Below are 6,401 nucleotides of genomic sequence, written 5' to 3' on the forward strand. Positions count from 1 at the left end.
CATTAGATAGATATTACTTATTATATTTCTTCCAAAAAATCTCCCCATATTCATTTTGATAGCATTGTATCACCCACAACTACAAGATACTGGGTTTATATGATTTTTTTTATTCTTTCTTCTTTTTATGAAAGGGAGCAACGCATCAGAGCAAGGAATATAAGCAATATAGGAATAATTCAACTTGATCTAAAGGAAAATCTGCCCATATTTGATGTGAGGCCACTGGCCAGATCTATATTATATTGTGTTTCATAAGCAAACCTTAAAATATATATTTTGTTCATAAGGACAGACATCATAGCAAATAATACATTTTTAATAATTTGGTTGCTATTACTTAAAAAATTCAAAATAAAATATTTTAATGTCATAGCACCGTGTTTCATACACAAACTTATGAAGGTAAATTCCTGAAGGTTAACCATGAAAAAAGCTAATTAAGGCCTACAATAAATTTAAGATGCATTACTTCATAACTTTACAGTAAAATCTCATATTTGCTGTGAGTAGATGAATGGACCATGAATAACTGTATCAAAATATTTTCATGTAAGGTCAGACATCAGCTATATTAATTAGTGGAATACCCATGGGAAATGCTAAGTTGTTATTGCTTAAATTATATTGATATACTATGTTACGTGCAAGAATATTATAAAAAATAAGGATTCTCAAATAATCTATATTTGTTGTGAGAGTGGAGTGGATCACCTAGAACTAATTAGCACAATATTATGTAATAGCATATGAATAATTGAATTCACAGTGAGATCTCTCCATATCAATTGGAGGAGTCTTAGAGTGGAGCACCAAACCATAATCCATAAACCTTCAAATAAAACATGTTTTAAATAAAGCAAACCCCTCATACCAGTGTTATTGATAGTAGCTTGATTAAGGACTTGATTATTTTTAAATATCTTGTTTTAATTACAGCCATGTCGAATAATATTGAGTAAAACCGAGTTTTGATCATGGATGTAGGCCTATTGGCTTTGGTAGGTTCATAGGCTACAAAATACTAGAAAGTAGACTCTGCAAACTGCTTACCGTAGTAACTGGATGAAGACGCAGAGCTCCACTGGAATTCAGTGGACCTGGTTGCAAAATACATGGGACTTGTGCATCCTCAACACCTAACCTTACAGAATAAAAACAGAGCAGTTCTGGCAACTGGAAGGATTGTTATCCGCATGCACACATCAAAATATTCTAAGATGTATTGTAGTCAAAATGATAAATATAGGGCACTGCCAGGCCCTACTTATAATCCTATCCCAAAGTATTTTTATGTGATTGTAAGCAGAGACCTTTATTGATTGCCTACATTCAAAGGAGATGATGCATTCATCATGTTCACAAACCACTCATTTAATTGCATACAGTGTTTTCCTTATTATCTAAGTGGTGGTGACCATTAGTTTGACTAACTATGAAGGAGCAATCTGTTTCCTGACTGCTCCCTTCTTTAGCAGGGAGAGAATGTCTGGATTTTCTTATTGTTTTTCGTCCACTTTCTTCCAGACACCATTTGCCCGGAAAGCATGAGCATTTCAATTACTGCCTGGATGTGGTTTTTAAACTTCTGACCCTCTCCAAGGGAATAAAGCAGAGGCTCTGGCAAATCCTGCTCCCATGCTGTTCATTGGCTTGTTGTGAGCAGAGCAGGCTGATGAATAATTAACCTCCAAGCACTTGAAAAGTCAGCGGCACCGTGTTCTATTTCTTGGCACCGCATGAAAAAAAAACCTGAACATTATTGGAGCGCCAGCATGGCATGCACAACATTTGGAAAATTGGGGATTCGGTATGGTTTGTTTTATTAATGAACGCCTAAAAAAAAGACAAAAGCTAAATCTGTTGCCAAAGGAAATTAAATTAAAAAGGTCACTTGTTCTTTTGTGTTTGTATTTGATTCATGATTTCTTCACCCCATTGATAAAGATGCAGGTAATTTTTCAAAATCAGCTTCTAATTACCTAATTTTAATTCTAGGTGGCAAGGGCATCCAGGAGCAATTTTCGAGTAATTGGATAAAAATAGATCAATTATGATTAGAAAAAAAGCTATAAATTAGATTATGTTACACTTTACACTTGTTAAGCAGGTTGTATGCAAAGGATAATCAAATCCATTCAGGAAGTTGCCTTTCTAATAATGTAAACAGAGTAATGCATTTAAAGGATTAAAAAAGACAAATGAGACTGCGGAACAGAGTGACAGATGGAGCACTGACAAATGACACAGATTACAAAGATGGATATAACAACAGATCCTCCAGAGTCTAAAAAGGCAATGAATGCAGATGAATTGGTCTGATTCCCAGATTTATGCCTTCAATAGGCGCTGACTGGTTGCTGTTTCCGCTTATAGATTCTGTGCAGGGTGTTTGAGTAGTAATGCGTTGTGAGTGCTTGACTATGTGATCCAAAGGGAGCCGTGCCAAGAGATGGGTGAATTCTGGTTCAATCATCCATTTCCTACATTATTTGAATACCTTACATGTTTTACACCGCCAGCCATTGGGTGTCAGTAGAGACATCCCCTTCACCAGTACATCCAAGGCTGAGTCTACAATACACCAAGGTATTATGCAGCTGACCCCCAGCTAGTCTGCAATACCCACCCGCACAGACACACACACACACACACACACACACACACACACACACACACACACACACACACACACACACACATATACACACACACACACATAAGCACACACACATGCAAGCACCCACAGACTCACACCAACATACCGACACACATATACACACACACACACACACACACACACACACACACACACACACATACACACAGACACCCTTCAACACAGTGGCTTCTGTCACCTTGTTCACTGAAGTTTTCATATGGAAAGCAGCGACTCCCGCCTCCACTGTCTCTCTGCTCTGCAGGCAAAGAAAACCATCTTCTCTCCAAATGCCTTCTCAATATTTTATTCTTCATCCATACCAAATTTACTTGGTTCTATTTATTCATATGTTAATTATAGTCTTTGTGCATTAGCGTGGCTTACAGTTTAGAGACGTTGACAGATTCGGTGGTGGTTGAAGTAGTTTAGTAAATATAGTATGTCTATATATATACATACTACATTAACTAAACTAATGTAAAATACATCTTCTGAATGGACTGTTGACAGAAATCTATGTTTTGTGGCGTAGAAGGCTCATGAAGTAGTGGTGGATGAACGAGACGAACAGCGACGAAAGAGTCGAACGAGAGCGGGGAATCGGGTCGGTTCGTTCATTTTAAAGAGTCGTTTGTTTGAACTGATTCGTTCGCGAACGAGCCACCACTATCATGAAGTAAAGCAGAGGTCTGCAAAGTAACCTTTTCTGGACACACAGGATCTCCTCAGGTGTGGTGAAATCCCCCAGAGTGACCTCATCAACCATGGATTGCTATCTCCACTATCAGCGGCCGAATCAAGATGGTCTGAAGATGACATTCTCTCCTCAGCAAATGAGGACGGCTTAATGTGTGCCACACCAGCCATCCAATATTGCAGGTCAGTAAATAACAAAAAAAAGCCTTCACACACACACACACACACACACACACACACACACACACACACACACACATACACACACACACACACACACACACACAACCTCCATCGCAGCCCTGTCCAGTTTAATGCAACGTTTGGATTATAGCTGCACTGCTGAGCATTGGCTTTTTTAATGCTCTCCAAAAATCGGTGAAACCCGGTCAAGGAAAAGGGCGATAGGGGGGACTGTCAAAACCCAGGCTGAACCCAGGGGTGCCTCGTTAACGAGACACCCCTTATCACTAACATTGTGTGAAAGGACTATCGCTGTAATGTTCTCACTTGCCCTTGCCTCTCTCTAACCACCTGTAAGCCCACACACATTCATGTTGATGAGGATATATGATGTCCATTCATATTCTCGTATGAATGGCGGCATTAGCTCAGGAGGTAGAGCGGGTTGACTGGTAACCGCAAGGTTGCTGGTTTGATCCCGGCTCCTCCTAGCTGAGTGTCGTGGTGTCCCTGCGCAAGACGCCTCACCCTAATTGCTCCTGACGAGCTGGGTGTCGCCCTGCGTGGGTGACTCCGCCGTGAATGTGTGCATTAATGGGTGTATGTCAGTCAACACTGTAAAGCGCTTTGGATAAAAGCTATATAATAAGCTATATAAATGAGGACCTTATACTCTCCTTTTGTCTATGGCCAACAGGATACATATGCTATATTTCCCATTTAAACTTTCTCTGGAACTGCAGCTGGTGTTTTATTAATGTAAATGTATGTGTAATGTATATTTTTGCTATTCTTGCAAATTCTTGGCCTATTTGTGCCTTTATTTGATGCACTTTTTAATAGCTTTAAATGTTCTCGCTAATGCTTTCTACATTTTGGTTGCTTGCCATGACACAAGCTATTTGAAAAACATCTATAGGAGGTTTTGGTTTTGTTGTAAAAACGTATTTAAACGTAAAGTATTTACCCATTCAAATGCTCATATTTTTGCTCATTTGCTCATTTTTTTCTTCCAGATATATGCTTTCAGAGGGCCTTTTTTGCTATATGCATAAGCTTTAGCCTTAAGCACTAATGTGGCTAAAGCCTTTTGCAAAATGCTCCTTATAGAAATATCATAACGTGTGAGGAAAAAACAACAGCTGTGCCATTCAATTATCTCAATTCACAGGTCCTTGACCCTTGACTGCAGAGCTAAACCAAACGATTTGTTGGAGCACTTGAAAGTAAACATCAATGATGAGGATGAAGAAACATCCATAACAGCATTTCATAATGAAGAATAAACAACAGAAAAAAGAGTGTTATTAGTGCAATTAGTTATGTTTCATCACTCATCAATCGTAAAACGAGAGCAACAGGCTATAATTAAAACGTGGCGACAATGCTTTGGTGTGTAGGAGGCAGTTCATAGTGATTCAAAATGCAAATACGATTGGACCGAAACACAATCCTTACAATATAAATCGTGGAATTGAACAACAAAATAAACATTTAAAATAAAAAAAAGAATAAAAAAAATAAAAACTTTAATGACTTAACTGGGGGTGTTTTTGCTTGTTCCTGTGTGATATGCATTAAAAATTATGATGGGCATAGAATGTCTTCAGGAGGGCAGCACTTTCTGCCCCATACTTGTGGTGAACACCAGCAATGTGGGGCAGGGGTGGGAATGACGGTAGTGGTGGTGGTGTTGGTGTTGGTGCTGCCAGCTCACACCTCACCATGAACTCAATATGCACCCTTTTCCCTTTCAGCCCCCCCCCACCCCCCACCCCAACTATATCCCCACCCACTGCACCCTGTTCTTTTCAAAGCAAAAGCAGATGCAACTGTACATATCTCTATACATCAGTGATTCGGAGGACAGCTGAATGCATAGTTTCGAAAATGCAAGACGACAGTTAATTCATCACATGACGTGAATGATAAATAATAAGGGCAGTGAGGTGCAGGGTTCGATAAAATTGTTTTCTGGAGGGCTTCGTTAGATTCTCTCTTCTCCTTCTTCGTATTTTGATGGTGGCGTACAGTAGAAGGGAACAAGAAATTCTGGGAAGGCACTCGGGTTATTTCAAGCCTAGATTTGTGTGAAATGATTAGCTCTCTAGAAGACAAAATGTAATTGTAAATCCCATCTCCCCTGTAAATGGCGACAGTTTATGGGCCATTTACAACAGAGGGAGAGAGAGGGAGAGAGAGAGTGTGTGTGTGTGTGTGTGTGTGTGTGTGTGTGGGTGCAGGCAGCTGTGTGTGTGTGTGTGTGTGTGTGTGTGTGTGTGTGTGCGCGTACTTGTCAGTGAGAGATAGTTACCATGAATATTTAGGCTCTCTCTTTTCTTGTCCTTTATCGTTGAGCTCAGTCGGCTGGCTCAGCAGGAAAGGAGACAGGAGATCTACTGCCACTATACAGCACGCATAGACCCACCGGGTCTAAGGTGCTCTGCTGTGAGAATGAAAAGATTCTGGTAATTACAACCAAATGAATGAAACATTTAGAATGGAGTCCACTCTGAGATGTATGCAGGCAAACGTAACCGTCTCAATCTTGATGCAATTTCTCATTGAATATAGATCCCACATGATCCTGTCATGCGTGCTCTACAGAGAGAGAGCGAGAGAGAGAAAGAGAGAGAGAGTGAGAGAGAGAAAGAGAGAGAGAGAGAGAGAGAGAGAGAGAGAGAGAGAGCGAGAGAGAGAGTGGGCGAGAGACTTGACAGATTTAAACTGGATCTTTGATACTCGCATGGGCAGCAAATGAGGCCGAAAAGCAGCTTAGTAAACTTTTTGGGCCTAATCCAAGATGTATCTATCAAAAATGTTTCACATTCCAAAGTAAAAGCGTAAATATAGTCAGTTA

This window comes from Micromesistius poutassou (assembly GCF_964030765.1).
Source record: "Micromesistius poutassou genome assembly, chromosome: 5".
Classification (NCBI taxonomy): Eukaryota; Metazoa; Chordata; class Actinopteri; order Gadiformes; family Gadidae; genus Micromesistius; species Micromesistius poutassou.